General features: G+C 31.7%; 1 long non-coding RNA gene across 1 annotated transcript; it reads right to left on the reverse strand.

The window, feature by feature from the left end:
• Nucleotides 1-9,092: 9,092 nt before the first annotated feature.
• On the reverse strand, nucleotides 9,093-13,714 carry LOC107869762. The gene is made up of 3 exons (XR_001673942.2): nucleotides 13,571-13,714; nucleotides 12,710-12,817; nucleotides 9,093-9,270 (listed from the first exon to the last, which is right to left on the reverse strand). It is a non-coding gene; the product is annotated as an uncharacterized LOC107869762 (long non-coding RNA).
• Nucleotides 13,715-19,510: the final 5,796 nt, after the last annotated feature.

Raw genomic sequence — 19,510 nt, forward strand, 5'->3', positions numbered from 1 at the left:
AGGTGGTGGCACAGGATGTGGAGATTCACAACTTTACTATTACTTTTTGTGTAGAGAACAAGGAATGTTATGCCTCGTATGGATATTTTATTAAAAAAATGCTTATTTGTGTCAATGATACCAAAGAGTTGTGTATTATTTTGGATAGGCATCCAAGTATCCCAAAGATCGGTTTAATTTTCTACGATTCAACTCACTTTGGTTATTGCATGGAGCATCTTGGAGATAATATTTGAAACAACTTTCTCAACAAAAGGGTCATGACACTTTTTTATAGAGCAGCTAAAGAATATGTTATAGCTGAGTTTTTTGACAATTTCAATCACATAAGAGATATCTCACCCAAGACAGCATAACATCTCGAACGTGTAAGTTTCAAGAGATGGAGATGTGCATTTTCTCTAGCGAATAGGTACATTGTTGTAAATTTAATGTCTTGTTTGAGTTATAAGTTTGTAATATTGTATGATGTCGTACTAAGTAATTTTTTTTATAGGTATAATATTATGACATCAAACATAGTTGAATTAGTGAATTTATTATTTTGTGTTCAAAGAGAATTTCCCATCATGGCATTATTTGATAAAATATATAAGAAGTATACCAAATTATTTCATGAAAGGTGTATGCAGTTCGCGGATAGAAGAAATAGATTTGTTCTAGAAGAAAAAAAACAAATATCAACGAACACCAGTTTAGGGAATAGGTTATTTGCTCATCAAATAGCATATTACAAGTTAAATATCAATGGTCATGGTAATGTTGTCATGGTTAATTCTTCAAATACGATCTTGTACATGAGATTTTTGACTTAAAATACCTTGTCCACATGTTATGGGAGCTCTTTGAGTCCAATATGGTGCATAATACGGAAACAAAATTTTTGTTCGCTCATCTCCATATTATTTGGTGGAAAGATATATAATGGCATATAGTGAGAATATTAATATGGTGCCTCCTGAAGAATCTTGGGTTGTTCCTATAGAGCTTATGGAGAGATTAATACTACCTCCATATATTGATCCAAGCTCTATCAAATTGAAAAAAAGATAATATAAGAGGAGATGTGGAGTCGGAGATCATTTCCATCAAGAAAAAACAAGTGCTCCGTATGTAAGAATGATGGCCACAAAAGAACTAAATGCCTGAATCATAATCCACCATGATCATTGTAATAGTATAACTTGTGTTGTTATTTGTTATGGACTTTGATATTTTTAACTCATTGTTGTGAATGTAAATGTTATTATTTTTAACTGGAGTGTGTTCCTCAAATAAATAGACCATCTGTTGCTGCAGATCTTTTGAAAGAACACACACTACAACATTTTTGTCTTTTGGCCACACTAAATCTAGACCACGCTTGTAAAGTGTGGCCTATACTATTTAAGATCATGCTTTTAAAGCGTAGCCTAAACTTTTAGCTTTTGGGCAAATTAATTTTTACAACACTTAGAAAGTGTGATCTTTAATAGTATAAGCCATACTTTGTAAGCGTTTTCTAATATTAATAGAATTAGCAAATCTTATTTACATATATGACTATACTTTTAAGTGTGGCATTATTATAATTCTAATGACAACATTTTAAAAATGTAGCCTAAATTTTCATTACAAATTTTTTACTCTCCCTCCAATTAATTATTAGCCAAAAATAAATGAGTAAAGAAAATATTTAATAAAATATATTGATCTCTTTTTTTAATTATTTCACCTCAAATCCATCGAATCCATGGAAGATTTATTTCCAAAATCGTCAAATTTCATCTAACTTTAGCTTAACTTTAGCTCAACTCTATTAGCATATCAACCAATAATCTAGTGAAGGTAGGAGTTTTAGTGGGTTAATTATAAGTGCTTTTTAATGGAAGATAGATTTGATTTATAGTAATTCTTGTTTTGATGGAGCTATGTTGCTCTGATCTTCAAAAATGTGTAATTTTTTGAATATCTGACAGACTCCGGGGGCATTTTTGAGGATCCAACCAATGACGCAAAAGTTTGGACTACATGATTGTTAATTGGATTGGTTAATTTAGTGTAAATATGAATTAATTCTATTGTATCTATTTTGTGATAATGTGTAATTTTTTTGTTGTCTTTTTGTCATCTATTGTAGATGGATTTGCAAGGATAAAAGCTAGTGCAGCAATTGATGCAGATACTTCTTATGAGCTTTGTTGTGGTAGTGTTCCTCATAGGCTATGTGTTAGGCTCGTTCCAAACTATGTTGTAAATATACGCTAGTGGTGTTGTCTTTATGGCCTTTGTAACCATACCCAACTAGCCTATGTTAAATCCCAATCCTCTCAATTGGTTGGACCCAAGTTTGGTTGAAAAGAATCCTAAACCAGTGTCTTCTCACTACAGTTCCAAGAATAACACTAAGAAGTAGTTCATTTGCTAACGTTATACTTGGTCCTTCTACAGAAAATTATTATAATTTATCAATTAAATATAGCTGGTGTTTTTTCGATATGACCTGAATGTTTTCTGAATATGTTACCACCACGACTGTCCCTTCTTCACTGTAATACTTTGTAATATTTAATATTCAGTATTGATCCCTGATTGTTAACCTGTAATGGTGTTCTGCATCACATTTTATGGGGACATCTATTTTAAAGAATTGTAGTACCGTAGACATAGTTTACTTTCTTACGCTATTGAAATCTATGTAAACCCATTTGAACATATAAGGAGTTTAACTAAAAAGTGACCTTGCAAATAGTATAAGGAGTTTAAACCTTTCAACTACAGCAGGCTATCAACCTTACATAGTTTAGCGTGAAGCTTTCCTGGAACATAGAGATTCTGTCTAGGCCAGAACCTTGGATCACAGATCATGATAGAGCTGCATAGTAACATTTTGAATTACCTTCCTCAATAAACATTTGTGTGTGATGAATAGTTCATTTATCGGTTTATTTGTCTTAAATTTATTTCTAATATTGGAACCAGAACATTAACACAAACTGTGCAGTAACTATGCATTATTATTTTAGAATTATTTTTCTAAAAGAGATGGTGCTTAAACTAATGACTGATCCCAACTAGCTTGTCGGTTTGAACTAATGGATAGTTAATTTAACCGGTGGATTTAGTATAAATTTAACTTACTTCTATTCTACCTATTTTGTGATAATATACATTTTTTTCATTTGTTATTTTGTCATCTATTTTAGATGGATTGGTAAGGAAAAAACCTAGTAGAGCAATTGATACAGATACTTCTTATGAGCTTTGTTGTGGTAGCATTCCTCATAGTCTATGTGTTTGGATCAATCCAAACTATGTTGTTAAGGTATGATGGTGGTGTTTTCTTTACGGTTCTTTTCACTATAGCTAACTAGCCTATCCTTAATCACAATCCTCTCACGACCCAAGTTTGACTTACAAGCATCCTAAACCAGTGTCTGCTAACTCCGATTCCAAGAAGAAGAGCACTCAAAAGTAGGTCATTTGACTAACATTTCACTTGGTCCTTCTATAGAAGGTTATTATGATGTGTACCTCAAATTGGTGGTTTTCTTGTATGAGTTGAACGTTTTTTGTTCTTTGTGAATTTAGTCAATGCTATAAGAAAGATTTAGTTCTGATATTTTATGCCATATCTCTTTTATTCCCGAGCATTGTACGTCAACTTCCTTTTTACTCACATGTCATTTGAAATTAACCAGTTTCTATCCAAATGCCACGTGTTTGAAAGAAAGGCTAAGTTTCTTGGACTCGTCACATGTCATGGGTGCTTGTCGGGTCCTTCAAAAATAGTGTATTTTTGAAGGATCCAACATGGGTGCAGCAATATTTTTTGAGAGTCCTTGAAACTTAGAAGAATAGTGCTCAAGTATTACTTTTCATGTTCTGGTTGACAGCCTCTATGACAGAGATAAAAGAAATTAAGAACCAGAAGCACAAAAAGATGACACAATTTTTGCTATCGCTGCTGATTGTAGGCATCCAGTAAGTCCTCATCTGGTTCTGAAGCTATTGACCATTATGTCTTTTTGAAGAATCATAATTGGACATAATGGTGGTGCTTTTTAGTTTTCACTATGTTCCTTAATTTATCAAACTAATTTTTCTTATGCATTTGTTATTTCTTCTGCATTGGATGACTTTTGCTTGAAACGAGGGTCTATGGAAAAAAACTCTCTACTTTGGTAGGTGTAAGGTCTTTGTACACTCTACCCTTCCTAGATGCCACTTTGTGAGGGAGTTTTGACATATTCATAAGTCTAATCTGTTTAGTAACAAATTTTAGACTATAGATTTGAATAACATAATTTGTACTGATTATAATTCGCAAGATGGTGAGGCAGTAGACTAATTTTACAGTGCTACAGTTTTAACTCTAAAGACAGATAAAAATTTAGATTGTTGAGCAGCAGAGACACATTCTAAGAATGCTGGAGAAGTGTTTTGCAATAAGTTAGATCTTGAGAAGAAGCTTAATGAATCTTGACAAGTTGAAGAAGAATTGTAAATTTGGTTGCAGCAAGAAGTTCTCTACATAGAGAAAGAAATTGAAGATTCTTTCCAAAGGTTGTTTGAGGGAAAGAATGCTGATGAAGTCTTCTCAAGAATTTCAAAAGAACTACTGGGGGTCGACTCGAGATGGCATATTTCATCTGAATGGTACTGTTCGGAGAGAGAGACACTTATAATTTGAACATCAAGAACTGGAGGAACATTTAAAAGATAAAACAACTTACTAGGGAAATTTGAAAGCACTTCTAATGACCTTGTAGATAAGGTTACATCTCTTGAAAAACTGTCGGGGGACTGTGAGTTCCATCTGTACAATTATATTGCATCTACGAAGAAAAGTATGAGGGACTCTGAGCATCGACTTCAGCATGTAGTTCCATCTGCCAAAGCTAGTCAAGAGAAGTAGATCATGTTCAATTCTACAACCAAAGACATGAAAGACTTGATTGAAGATCTAATATCAAAAGTTTCAAAAGAAGAAAGTTTGATGGAGAGTGCTAAAGATAAGTGAATTATCTTGTCAGAATCTAATGCAGATCTCAGTGAAGAATTAACTTTTGTAAGGAGTAGGTTGGCATGTTTGGAGGCATCGTTATGCAAAGCTGAAGAAATGAAGGTTACTTCCTGAGATATTAACTTTTGAAGTAAATTGATAACAGATCTAGTTATGAAATTGGCATTCGAAAGAGAGAGACTTAAAAAGCAAGTTTGTCACTTCCTACTGACTCTCATTCTTGTTATGACTGGACTTATCTTGATAACATTTATGTCTTTCCTTTTCCTCCATTATGTGTAGTTATTCTAAGATTTTTTTATCTAATTGACATGATTAATGGGCTTAAACACTGCTTGGGGACTGTACCTAATTGATTACTAGTTAAAAAACCTAGTTATGTCTAACAATGATATGCTATTTGGATAACATCAATATTTTTTGTCAAAATACAATCTTATTCAGACTTTGGTTGAAGCTGAACAACTTCATATATTTAATGACTACTAAAATGTAATTGTTGTGTGTGCGGAAGTTTGTCTTATAATTGATGTGTTGTCTTTTTCCTTTTTACTTGTTTTGGTAACAATATCTGTTCATTTGGTCGAATTTGACATATTCTCACTCTTGATTTCGTTAACTTTTCAGATTTTGTGACCATATAGCTCACACTATAATCATTAGAACTATTTACTTTTAAAATATATAGATATACCCACGCACACACTCCATGCAAACAAATATTATTAGTTCACAAAGATGTGTTTTAAAATTTATGTATTCTCAAGTTTCCAATGGTCTATACAGGTTCACAAATTCAAGTTCCATCCTTGCTATAATATTAACACTCCTACCATTTCCAGTGGGTCCTTTCACTGAGGTAAAAACAATCAAGGTCAAGGGAAAGCCATGAAAATAGGCTAAAGTAGAGAAAGAATGTGCCAAGGTATGATTTGTTTCTAAAAATTTCAATCACAAAATGGTTATGCTAATTGAGCATAATCTGTTACTAGAAAAATGGTCATCTCACTATTGGAAGGTTTTATTTACTTGAGCTGGGGGTATATGGAAAATAATCTCTCTACCTCCACGCTGTAGGAGTAAGGCCTGCATAGACTTCTTGCTCCTTAGTGATGAATGTATACCTTGAAGGCTAAAATAGTAAAGGCACACCTAGCTGGGTCAGTCATCAACTTTTAAAAACTTATTAGTGCTTAGTAGCTTAGATGAGTTGGAAGAAACTCCGCTGGGTACCTTGTCATTTCTTTTGATGAACTGCAATTACTTTTTTTATTTTCTTTATTAAATTTAAATTGGACAAGAAAATGTTCTATATGTAAATGACATGGATAGCTTGATAGATTTTATAGCTCCGTTTATCTTAGTTTGGATGTAAGTAGTAGCTGGTCAATTGAAAGCTACTTTGGTTTTTTTGTATCTTTATGTAACCACTTGGATGCTTAGTAAAGAACAATAGATAGGTATTGAAAGTTGTACCTGGTCATCTTACAAGGATATATATTTATTTTAGGTGTTTAAATCCTAATTTATACATAAAAATCAGCGGACATCATTTAATAAACAACCTTATAACCTTAACGGCCATCGGTTAACCTTAAAACCGTATATTAGGAAACAACCTTATAATTATGTAGTTGGCTACTGACAATGACATCTTTTTATGGTTATTACTTAGGTGATGGTGTTGTTACCAAAGGACAGGTTATGGAATTTGTAGTATTCGTGTGGATGGTACTGATGCTCTTGTTGTTTTCATCGCTGTCCAGGAGGCACGAAAAATGATTGTTAATGAACATAAAACTGTTCTAGTTGAGGTAAACTGCACTCTTTTTGAGATTGAGGCTTATGCTAGTTGTGGAAGTGTCGTTAACTTCTTTTTTTATGTTCAAAAGGCTCTCAGGAAGCAGGTAAATTCTTCTCATAGAAGAACTTTTTAAGTTCATTGCTTCATGTATAGCTTTCTAGTGCAAAATTCTAAGTATTCTAGACATATATCATTGTATATGCTACTAGAAAACGTAGACAACTTGTTGTGCTAGGAACTGAGACAGTTTTAAATTAACTCTTGAAAATACCTCCTCTCATTTTTAAAAGTAAGCACCGGCTCTCAACTTAAACTCTTAAATAAACTCTTGAAATTAAATGTATGTAGCCTGCAATTGGGTCCAATTAAGTTCTAATCATGCGGCGTTTGTACCACAATCCGACAGTTGATTTTTTCTACATAATAGTATTTTTCTTTCTTGCAATCAAGACTCCAGGCAAAGCAAAATGCTGGTGCGGGTAAGAGACATCAATATAAAGGTTAGTGGACTTGAGTTACTCCATTTCTATACTAGGCATTAAATGTTAACATATTTTTATATTAGAGTTCCCACATGTTAGACATTGGCGAGATGAGACTTCTAAATACAGTAATTCTATTTATGGTAGTATGTTAAAGTTACATTCATAACAAAAATGAAACAATAGATTGGGAATATGGATCAGTTTATCTTAGGTCTATCAAAAACAACCTCGCTACCTTTGAGGGTTGGGGTAAGGTCTGCGTTCACTCTGACCTCCCCAAACCCTAGTTTATGGGAGTACACTTGGTATATTTTTTAGGTCACATTTTCTATTCAAATATAGAAATTTTTCTTTTCTGGTTCATTTTCCCATTCTTTCCTTAATTATAGTTATTTTCTTATGAAATGCAGGTAAAAGTGGTTTTTAAAGGAAACATTAGGTGGATCTGTTTATGTTATATACAAAAACATAGTATGTTATTCAACTAGAGAATATCATAGTTCAACTCACAAATCATCGAGGTTATGAATAATAATGTACATTGTGATCGAGGACGTTGGAAAGCCTAGATTAAGCATGGAGTCAGTCTATTTCTCGAAGGGAACATGATGAAAATTTGTGTGTACAGTAATTTTTGAGTTATTTTATTTCTAACATAGTGTTATGAGACAATCTAAATAGAATAATGATGTATAATATTACTAGTGGATGTATGAGAATATAATTGTATTTTTCAATCAAAATTTGTAGTAAATATTAATCGTATAAAATAGACAAGAATGCTATGTTTTTAATGTGTGGTGATTAGGAGCAGGGATATATATTTTGCGACTTATTTAGATGTGTATATGCAAATTAGCAATGGCAACACACTGTAAATGTTTCTTTAGAGAAGGTATTAATGGCTAAACTTCAAAAGTGTGGCCTTAAGAAAGTAAAGACCACACTTTTTAAGTGTTGTTATAGAGATGCTACAAAAGGCTACACTTCTAAAATGTGCCCAATAGTAAAACAAAGGCAACATTTTTCAAGTGTTGTTGTAGAGGTTCTACAAAAGGATACGCTTGTGAAGTGTGCCCAATACCAAAACAAAGGCAACACATCTAAGTGTAGCTTTATCAAATAAAAGTGTTGCCAATGAAAAGCTACAAAGTGGCCTTTATACCTTAATGGCCACGCTTTTTAAGTGTAACTGATATGGCAACACTTGAAAAACGTGGCCTTTGATCAAAGGTTACGCCTCTTTAGGCTACCCCCCAAAAAGTGTTGCCTAAAGTCCAAAAGTGTAGCCTTTGATCAAAGGGCACACTTTCGGCTATTTTAGGCGACGCTTTACAAGAGTAGCCGTAGGGCAAAAATATTGTACTGAGAATACAGATCATCAATTTGGACTGTGTTCATCCAACAAATCACCATTCTGTTGCGACATATGGGCCATCTATTAGAACAACACAATATAGTTCTTGACACTGGTTTATGTTCTTCAATAGTTGACCAATCTATTTCAATATATGGTCCATCTATTACAAGAACTCAAAACTCTTACGATGGCTACCGGATTTAAAATTGTGCCAAACACTCAATCCTTACCTCCAAACCTCAACATGTTAATAATAAAAAATAAACAAAATAAAAATTAAACAAGAAATAAAGTAAAAGTCGACTAAACATTGATTTTTTAACTAAACAAAACAAAATACATTAGGCTTAGGTAGAATCCTATATAAATAAAACAAAATACATAAGGTAAAAGAAAAAACATAGCCTAATTATTATTATTATTATTATTATTGTTGTTGTTGTTGTCAACTGGCTAATCATCAACGGGCAGTAGCTGGGCCTTCCTCAGCCTTCGAATCTCATTCACCATCCTTGCTTTAATGGCACCCAACTCCCTCTATAGTTTAATAATATGCCTTTGAAGTTCCTTCATAGTTTCGCACAGAATTGCCACATCCAAACCAAATCAGCCATATCTAGAACACGTATGCATTAACAAAAAAAATATAAAACACTAAAGAAAAGAAATAAGTATGAATGTAATACAATGTGTACTACTAACTGGTAGATTTTAACAAAATTACCTTGACGAAAAAGAAAATTTCTCTTTAAAGAGAAATGGTTGAAGATGTAATATAAAAGACAAGATGCAAGAAGTAAATAAAGTGGATTAGAATGAACGAATAAGGAATGAACCTATTCATAGAGGATTGAGCTTGAATGTGTTAAGCAAAAAGTCATGACTATTCATCTCATTTTATTTATTACATGTCTTAATTAAATCAAACTAGTAACTTTTTGATTAATGTAAGATGTCATGACTTAATTAAATCAAACTGGTGACTCTTTAATTATTTTAAAAAATCATGACTTTTCAGCTTTTTAATATTATTAGTTCCTAAATTTAAATAAGCATTTTTCTTAATTAAATAATCGAAGACTTTGCTCCTTATCAATAATCATTTCTTTTAATATTAACTATTTGCATTGAGTTGTTGCAACAAATGGACCATCTGTTGTAATAGATAACCCATCTATCATAATAAATTTACCATCAGTTGTAACGAATAGTCCATGTGTGCAACAGTTGAGCCATCTATTACAACATATGGGTAATCTGTTGAGAGCTATTTTCCTATCTTCTAATATCTAATTCATCAGTTGCAATAGATGAAAAATTTAATTACTAGCTATTTTGAATGTGTTAGACAAAAAGTCATGACTGTTCACCTTTTTTTTTTAATAATTATATCCCTTAATTAATTCAAACTAGTGACTGTTTGATTATTTAAATTAAAAAAATCGATTTAAAAACAAAAAAGGTTAAAAGTCACAATTTTTGCCTATTTAATATTCACATCAGTTATTAAAACTAAATAAATTTTTTTTATGATTTTTAATTGTGTTTATCATTTATTACTTTATTATTTATTTAAGTCATGACTTTTCACCCTTTCAATAACCTTTTTTTTATTAATAACCATTAACAGATGGACCATCTATTGAATTAAATTAGTCATTTGTTGGAAGAACACAAATTAGCGGCAAGAATTATATTATGTTCTTCTAGCAGATCTGTTGGAACAGACGTGCCATTTGTTGGAAGAAGTGGATTTTGAGTTTTTCCAGCAGATTACCCATCTGTTGCAACATATTGGTCATTATTTAGTTAAATGTAATCCAAATTGATTAACTGTATTATGTTCTTCCAACAAATGTCCATCTGTTACAATAACTGGGTAATCTATTAAAAATATTTTTTGTAGTTTGTCTTATTTAGTTCCTATTTTACCTTTTTTATCTATGACCAAATTAATTAAAATTATTTTATATAATGAATATTAACAATTACATCCCTAACAATGAGTTAAAATTATCAAAGTCCCTAACAAACAACAACACAAGTTTACTATTACAATGATCATGGTGCATTACATATATAGCACTTGTTTATTCATGACAGACATGTAGTCCTTTGACATTTAAACTACTTCATGATGGGAACTAAATATTAAACACTATTTGACATTGATGGGGTAGAAAGAATAAGGTGTGTACAGATGAATAGATCAACTTTCATGTGTGAAAGTTATGTATGACTGATCAAGTTATTGTGACAACACACATAAAGTACAATGATTTTTTGAATATAGTTTTTTACTGATTAGGCATTGATCTTTAAGAAAAATCATGTATTTTATTGTTAAGTTTGATAGATGCGAACTAATAAGGCCAAAGGTTTCAAAGAAGGTAGTGTTGATTCCCTGTTACAATTTAATGACAGTTTTGCTCATGTTTATGTGTCAAATTTTTTGAGAGAATTGATATTTCATCATAGTGTAGAGATTCAATAGTGATTAGACAGATTTTAATGGTGCAATGGACTTTGACAATGCCCTTGAAGCCTCTCCGTGCATCAAACATGAATGAAAAACCAATAGAAATTCCCCTGGTCCAAATTTATATGGTGGGTTGCTCATGGAAATGATTATATAGAAGAATGTGTTGTAAGAATATACCTACATGAGAAAGGGGAGTTGTTGAAAACTATATCATCTTAGACCTTAATAAAGAGTAAACACAGGGTAGCAAGCAAGGAACCTCTGAAAAAATCGGCCTATGAATTTGACTTGAAAGATAAAAAAATTGAATGACCAGCAAATATAAAAGTGTATCCAATAATGAAAATCTGTCCGTCGTTGTTAAAAAGAAAAATGGTAAAGTGAACTGGAGTTGGACACTATGCTAGATAACTATGACTAGTTAGCGTGGCTGGAATGATCACCTTCAAAAAAAGGAATGAAACTCTAAGGAAGCAACTTTGTGAGAACTGAGGATTGGAAAGATGTACAGTCAGGACTAAAACTTAAACGAAGAACTATTGAAGTAAAAATAAGGAAAGGCAAAGCATTAATTTCTGAAGTCTAGCTTGAATCCCATGTCTTCTATTTGTGGTTTATAACCACATCAATGGAAGTGGATAAAAAAGGTCTAAAGTTGGGCAGAAATCCCTTGCCTTTTTGTCCCCACTGCTGTTGACCTGATCAAAACCATAACCCAAAGGCCTAGGATGCAATTTTAACTTCAGAAATTGCCACCTTGGTTTGATAACTTATTTTTACTTAAGGAGTTATTAGTTTAAGTTTTGTTCCTGACTGCCCATCTTTCCAACCCTTAGTGCTTACAAAATTGATTTCTTATATTTTTTTCCTTTCTTTGGAAGTGATTATTCAAATCATGCTGACTATTTGTAGTTACCTAGCAAAGTGTATAGCTCCAGTTCAATTCACCATTTTTCTTTACAACAATGAGTGATGGATTTTCATTTTTGGACACACTTTCATTTTTCCAGCTCATTCAGTTTTTTCATTTTTATGTCAATTTCATAGACTAGATTCGCTACACGTTCCTAGCTACCCTATTTTTCTTTTTAATAAGGTCTAAGTTGATATATAGTCTTCAACACCTCCTCTTTCCATTGCAGATATTCTCCCAAATGCCTCCTGTTGTATAATAATCACCCCGAGTAACCCAGCCAAATAAATTTGGACCAGGGCAGTAACTATATCGATTTACATTCTTGTTTTTAGCACTTCAAGGATTTGGAGGCCTTTCAAATGTCCAATGAACGCTTAAAATTAGTCCAATTACTATTGAATCTTTACACTGCTACCAAACACTTATTCCCTTCTCAAAACTTAATGTAAAAACATTAGCAAAGCCATCAATAAATTATAACAGGGTATTGACACCACCGAATTGGTCCCTCAGCCTTATCAGTTCAAACTTATCAATATTAATTGTAAAATGCAATATCTGATTTTAATGATTAATGCCTAATCGGTAAAAAACAACATTCACAAAAGTAGTGTACTCTATTTGTGTTTTCATGATAATATTATCAGTAATACATACCTCCCACATATAAAGTGGTTCCACTTGCAAGCAGCTTATTCCTCCGATCCTGTATTTACTCTAGCCTTAAACATTGGTGGGGAAAATTTTGATCCACTTATCTTTTATCTACATACAAAAAAAATTACATTTGATCTCTATATAATATAAAAAAAAGGTAACTCAAAATTCAATAAATACAACACATTATAATAAGAATTCCAACAGATTACCCATCTATTATAATGGGTGACCCATTCATTGCAACAGCTGACCGGCATGTTTTAACATATGGGTTATTTGTTGGAAGAAATCAAACCAGCCTTGCTACTGATTCGATTTCTTCCAATAGGTGCTCTGTCTGTTGTAACAAATGGGTCATTTGTTGGAAGACCAATTTGGATTTATTCCAATGGTTGATTCATTAGTTGCACCAGATGGAGAATCTGTTGAAAGACCTGTTTTAATATCTTCCATCATATGTTCCGCGTGTTGCAACACCAATACCACCAACACAGACAACAACATCAACAACAAATAAACAAGTAAAAACAAACAAAAAATAGCGATACTACCAATAATTCTTTTTAAGTTCTCCCAATAGATGACTTTTTTGCATAATTTAATAAAAATAATGGTTCATTTATTCAAGAGTTAAAAGACATATTTTCTTCAATTTTCTCAATAAATAGGATATGGATAATGTGTAAATAAATTTAAAAATGGATGTAAATAACTAATTTAAATAACAATGTAAGAATGTGATATTCACAATTTTAATTTTCATCATAGAAAACTTAAAAAATTAGATGAAACAGACAAAGAAGAAGACGAGAAATCAAGAATAATAGCAGACAGCACAGATCTAATAGTGAATCATACCTTACATGTCACAATTAAAGGGATCAAAATGCAATTTCAGGCGAGAAAAGATATAGATTAGTTGAAATTTGAAAGGATTCTCTAGCCAAAAAATGAGAGAAAAGAGAAAAAAAGAGGAGACAATTGAGATTACCTTAAAATGGAGAGAAAGAGAGAGCAGACAAAAGAATTATTTTATAATTAAAAGAGAGAGAATTATAGAAATGAGTTTAAATATTTATTAATAACTTGTGGTGGTAAAACAGTTTGAGGAGAATGAGGATATGGCAAATTGTTTTGAAATAAAATATTTTACCGCCTTAATGTTTTTTTCTTTTATATTTAAGATAGAAAATTGTTTTGAAATAAAAAAAGTTTTTAGAATAGACAAGTCATCTGTCTCAACATATGGCAACCTCTATTTGATAATTTTCAACAGATAAGTCATTTGTGGCAACAAATGTTATAATCTGTTTGATAATTACCAACAGATAAGTCATCTGTTGTAACAGATGTTATTATATGTTTGATAATTTCAAATAGACAAGTCATGTATTATAACAGGTTGAATATCTATTTTAATAAATATCTATAATTATTTGATCATTTAAAAAGATGTGTCATCTTTTGCAATAGGCTATTGTTCTATTTATTCAAATTAAGTCATTATTTGAAATATCTAAATTAATTTAGCTAGAATTAAGGATGTGTTCATAGGTTCAACTGTAATTTCAATTGAGGCCGTTGCAATTGCATAATATTGGTATTGTGTTCTTCCAGACCGGAGTCATTAATTGATCAATTTGAATTAAAATAATTCATATCAATTTATTATTTGAAATATCTAAAATAATTTATCTATAATTAAGGATGAGTTCAACTACAACTTCAATTGATGTCATTGTAATTGCATGATGTTGGTATTGTGTCTGTCCGGACTGAAATCATTAATTGATCAATTTGAGTTAAATTTATTCATATCAAGCCATTTTTTGAAATATTTAAATTGATTTAGCCAACATTAAAGATGAGTTTATAGGTTCAACTATAATTTTAGTTGATGTCGTTGCAATTGCATAATATTAGTATTGTATTTGTCAAGACAAAAATTCATTATTTGAAATATATAAATTGATTTATCTATAATTAAGGATATTTCAGTTGCAATTTCAATTGATGTTATTTTAATTGCATGATGTTGGTATTGTGTTCGTCTTCACTGTAGTCATTAATTTATCAATTTGAGTTTAATTGATTAATATCAATCCATTGTTTGAGATATCTAAACCTATTTAGCTAGAATTAAGGATGAGTTTATATGTGCTAATACAATTTCAATTGATATTATTGCAATTGCTTAATGTTGGTATTATGTTCATCCATACCGGAGTCATCAATTGATCAATTTGAGTTGAAATGATTCAAATCAAGCCATTATTTGAAATGTCAGAATTGATTTAGCTAGAATTAAGGATAAGTTCATAGGTTCAACTATAATTTCAATAGATGTTGCAATTGTATGATGTTGGTATTGTGTTCGTCCTGACCAAAATCATCAATTGATCAATTTAGATTGAAATGATTTATATCAAGTCATTTTTTTTGAAATATCTAAATTTATTTAACTAGAATTAAGGATGACTTCATGAATTCAACTAAAATTTCAATTTATGCTGTTGCAATTGTATAATGTTAGTATTGTGTTCGTCCATACCTGAGTTATCAATTGATCAATTTGCATTTAAATGATTCATATCAAATCATTATTTTAAATATCTAAATTGATTTAGCTAGAATTAAGGATGAGTTCATAGGTTCATCTACAATTTTAGTTGATATCATTACAATTGCATGATGTTTGTATTGTGTTCGTCCTAACAGAAGTCATTAATTGATCAATTTGAAGTTAAATGATTCATATTAAATTATTATTAAGTTAATATCAAATTCATTAAAGTTCCAATTAAACAAAATAACTGAAAACTAATTTTTATGAAATTAATTTAATTTATTATGAAACAGTTAAAATTTGTCTCTTTTCAAAAATTAATTAAGATCAGTTTGAACCAAATTAATATTTTCAAAACTTTTCATTCTTTAAGAAAATACAAATCAACCCATAGAAATCATCCATTTGAGGGAAAAATGTTTTATCATTTCTAAAATCGATTTCTCCATTTTTTATTTCTCTCTCAATAATACAAACAACAACTACTCAATATATTGCTCAACCTTTCACAATAGATCGATTTTCTTCTCATTTTCGACCATATAATTGTTATTTTTGACTTTCTTCTTGTTTGTATGTATCTTTTTCTGTCTCTTAGTAGGTAATAGAGTTTAAGAAGAGTTCTACATTTTTTGTTTATTTTTAAATTAGAACATTTTAGTTAATGATAAAAAGAAGAATTTTTTTGTATTAAGTTCGAGAATGGGTTAATAATTTGAGCTTTGATGCTTAAAATGTTGGAGTTACTCAAGAAAACTCTAGTTTTTATTGCAACGTTCCGTTGACTATCGTGTTATTGTTGGATGGTATTTGTGGCATTGTTAGTGGTGTCCATATTGTTGGTGTTGGTATTGTTGGTATTGGTATTAGTGGTGTTGGTATTAATGTTATTATTGTTGTTGTTATTGGTGGTGGTGGTGGTATTAGTGGTGGTGTAGCTGTGCTGGAGGTTTTGGTGGTGTTAGTGGTGTTGGTAGTGGTGGTGGTGTGTGTGATGGTAGTGTTTTTATTGTTGTTGTTGTTGTTGGTATTGGTGTTGTTAGTGGTAGTATCAGTCGTATTGTTGGTGGTGTTGGTGGTATTGGTATTAGTAGTTCTGGTTGTGTTGATATTTGTGGTGTTGGTGTTGGTGGTGTTGGTATTTGTGGTATAGGTGGTGTTGGTTTTGGTATTGGTGTTGTTGGTGGTTGTGTTAGTGTTGGTGGTGGTGGTGGTGGTATTGGTGGTGGTGTTATTGGTGGTAGTGGTGGCAGTGGCGGTGGTGGTGGTGTTTTTATTAATGGTGTTGGCGTGTTTATTGCCCAACAAATTACATATCTGATGGAAATGTGGATGACCTAATTCAATGTCATCCAATAGATGATCCATCTGTTGACAAAGATGGGTAATTTATTTGAAGTAATTTAAACAAAATTCTACTTGATTTGATAACTTCTAGGTGATGACCCTTCGATTGCAACAGGAGGATCATCTGTTGGGAGATATTAAAATGGGTCTTCAAAGAAATTCTATCAGCTATTGGAAGAAAACAAACCTCTAGCAAGACTGTTTTGATCTCTACCAACAAGTTGTTCATCTGTTGCAATAGGTTTTGCATCAGTTGTGACAAATGATTCATCTGTTCCAACATATGGGTTATACATTGAAATATCTTCTGTAATGTATTGTATAAAAATTTATTGAATTTTGTGTTATCTTTTTGTTAAATTATGCAAACATCAATTGTAATGTATTTTTGTTTTTCTCTTGTTTGTAGGTAAAAGATGTCTCCCAAAAAAAGATAGTGAAAGTGAATCAACTTCTGACCACCTAACGAAAAAAGCTAAAGTACCAATGGATTTGGAGGAGCTTCCTGAACAATCTCAGTTAGTGAAAAGTGAAGCTGAGGAAAGTTATGTAAATAATGTTGAAGGAGTTGGTGAAAGGTCTCTAGAAGGTTGTGAATAAAATAAACGAGAGGAGAAAGAAAAAAAAGATAAATAAGAGGAGGAGGAAGTAGAATGTGAAAAAGATGATGATGATGAAGATGATTATAATGTATCATCAATGGGACATGAATTAAGATATAAAGCCCAGCATGATCCTATCAAAGATATTAGTATTGACAGGTTTTAAGTTGAGATACCGATAGATAACTCTGCAGAACTAACTGGTGATTTGGTGGTTAAATTTCAAATAGGGAAACCTTTTGATGAATTTAGGAATACTATGAAGAAGGAAAAGCTAGAGGAATTTTTTAAGAAGAGCAGCTTTGGACACTTTCTTAAGCTACCCAGTGATAACAATGCCCATTTCTAAATGAGCATGGTGTATGCTCTTCTCAAGCGCATGAGTAAGTACGTGGGTGGTGATAAAGATTTCAAGGAAGGGAATAAAAATATGGATGAAATCTATATTAATGATTGTGGCATGCCGAATTGTTCTCGCATGAAAGAGTTTGCCATAGTGATAGGATTGAGATATGATCGTCCAAAAAAACCTCTCATCAAGGAAAAACCCCTCAAAAAATTCAAGGCAAGAAGGATAGCCAAACCACCACCATCAAATAATGGCAAGAAATTGTCTAAGCGACCACCAACGAAAACCAACAAACGCAAAGAAAAAATAGATGGGTTATTGGACATTGCTGGACATGGCTACAAAGCCATGATATTTTTAGAAGATCTCAATGATAAAACCATTCAAGAGAAGTACAAGGAGCAATTTTTCTTACTTTGGTTTGTCATTCTATTATATTAGTAAGAGACGTCTACAAAGTCATAGAAGATGATTCATTGGTGCTTGCTGATCATTTTGATAAATTCAACAATTATACCTGGGATATGATAGCTATAAGTTGAGTGTCAATTATTTATTGACAAAATTATCCCCATAGACGATCTTCTAACATAGTTTTCCTTGGGCTTTCATGCTAAATTTAATCAATATTTGTTTACTCATGCATTAATATGTGTTTAATAATTATTATGATTTTTTTTTGCTTCCTATTTATATTTCTTAGGCTTGGGAATTTTAAGTCATTCCTCCCCTCTGAAAGCATGTCAAGAATTACCCATATAAGGTTTCACATTAAAGGATCCTTAGGTAGTTGCCTGCAAAGAGCAACATAAAAATTAAGAAGGTTGATCTCTTTAACCCTCTTGATGACCAGTAAGCCTTCTTTCAAGTAAAAAATAGACTCAAAGAAAGATATTGAAATAGATGGACCATCTATTACATCAGATTGTTCATTTGTTGCAATTTAACTTAGCAGATTACCCGTCTACTGCAACTGGTGTAATAGATGCGTAATCTATTATGATATAGGAGTCATATTTTGCAAAAGATTACCCATCTATTGCTTTAATTCTCTAAACCTAACTTAAAACATCACCCATCTATTGCTACTTATTCAATATATGGGCAATCTAATGCAACAAATGGATAATCTAATGCAACAAATGGTTAATCTATTGACACATAGGAATCATGCATTGAAACAAAAAGATCAATTGTTGCATAAGTTATTTGTGTTAACATATTATCCAAATGACTTCAAATTATTATTTGATTTAAACGTATCTATCTTTTTATAGGGTTGTACATCTATGGATTATACCTACTGAGCAAGAGTTGGGTATGCGTTCTTTTATTACTCTAGCTCTTGTTGATACAATAGTAGACCCAACAGTGGATTTAATAAAGAAGGAATTGGCTCGAGCAATATCCATGAAAAGAGTAGTTAGGCAAGGTCAACCTCATGTTGAGGCTCTTCATGACAAACCTACTGCAACAGATCTGGGTGTCGCTTGTTGGGGTATTGCTGATGGAGATGTTGATGCTGATGTTGCTTCCAGTCATGAAGATAAGCATGTTGATGCTCAAGAAAAAATAAATAAGTTTGAAATCATCCCTTACAATGGTCCCTATCATCCTTTTTTGCGCTCATGTTCTCATTGCAAATGCAATCAATGCATGGACAGACAGGAACAACTTTTTCAAAAAATAGATGCTCTCAGTGATTTTGTTAAGGAATTGAAAACCAAGAGGGGTGTTGTAATACCCTAAATTTTTATAGCTTAAATTAATTCCTAGAATGTTAAAGGATAGCTCCCAAAATGAACAATAATTATTCCATGTGGAATTTTCAAGATTTTCAATGTGTGTAAAATTTAATATGCCTTTCATTGATACCAAATTCACCTAAATCCGACACTCGGTGAAAGATTTATGGCAATTTTAAGTTGACAGTG

Source organism: Capsicum annuum, chromosome 4, assembly GCF_002878395.1.
Source record: "Capsicum annuum cultivar UCD-10X-F1 chromosome 4, UCD10Xv1.1, whole genome shotgun sequence".
Classification (NCBI taxonomy): Eukaryota; Viridiplantae; Streptophyta; class Magnoliopsida; order Solanales; family Solanaceae; genus Capsicum; species Capsicum annuum.